We start from the raw sequence: 1,197 nt of genomic DNA on the forward strand, positions 1-1,197 counted from the left end.
CACAATCCCAAATAATTCGCTTAGGAGTCAGTACATAAAGATTTAATTTCATTTCTTCGATTTGTTCTCCTCTTCTAAGGTTATAGCTTTCGTGCTAGCTTCATCGATGTTACCCACCAAATAAAAAGCCTGTTCAGGTAGGCCGTCTAATTCTCCGGAAAGGATTAGTTGAAATCCCCTAATAGTTTCCGCAAGAGCAACATACTTTCCTGGAGAACCAGTAAAAACTTCTGCCACAAAGAACGGTTGTGATAAGAAACGCTCAATTTTTCTTGCTCTTGCTACAGTTAAACGATCCTCTTCCGATAATTCATCCAAGCCAAGAATTGCGATAATGTCCTGAAGTTCTTTGTAACGTTGTAAAGTTTCCTTAACTCTTTGCGCAGTTTCATAATGTTCGTTGCCAACGATCCGAGGCTGTAACATAGTCGAGGTTGAATCTAAAGGATCTACTGCTGGATAAATACCCTTGGAAGCTAATCCTCTGGAAAGTACGGTAGTAGCATCCAAATGTGCAAATGTTGTGGCAGGGGCAGGGTCGGTCAAAATCGTCTGCAGGTACATAAACTGCTTGAATCGAAGTTATAGATCCCTTTTTAGTAGAAGCAATTCTTTCTTGCAAAGAACCCATTTCTGTACTAAGAGTAGGTTGATAACCCACTGCGGAGGGCATTCTCCCTAATAAAGCGGATACCTCTGATCCTGCTTGAACAAAACGAAAGATATTATCGATAAATAAAAGCACGTCTTGCTTATTAACATCTCGGAAATATTCCGCCATAGTTAGGGCAGTTAAACCAACTCTCATACGAGCTCCCGGTGGTTCATTCATTTGGCCATAGACTAGAGCTACCTTTGATTCCTCAATATTTTTTTCATTAATTACTCCGGATTCCTTCATTTCCATATAAAGATCATTTCCTTCACGAGTCCGTTCCCCTACTCCACCGAATACGGATACGCCCCCCATGAGCTTTAGCAATGTTATTGATTAATTCCATGATCAGTACTGTTTTACCTACTCCAGCCCCCCCAAATAGTCCTATTTTTCCTCCACGTCGATAAGGAGCTAAAAGATCGACGACCTTAATACCTGTTTCAAAGATGGATAATTTCGTATCTAACTCGATAAAGGCAGGCGCAGATCTATGAATAGGGAACGTTGCACTACTATCTACAGGACCCAAATTGTCAACA

Source organism: Triticum urartu, unplaced genomic scaffold (genome assembly GCF_056163025.1).
Source record: "Triticum urartu cultivar PI428250 unplaced genomic scaffold, HENAU_Tu73 scaffold1, whole genome shotgun sequence".
Taxonomy (NCBI): domain Eukaryota; kingdom Viridiplantae; phylum Streptophyta; class Magnoliopsida; order Poales; family Poaceae; genus Triticum; species Triticum urartu.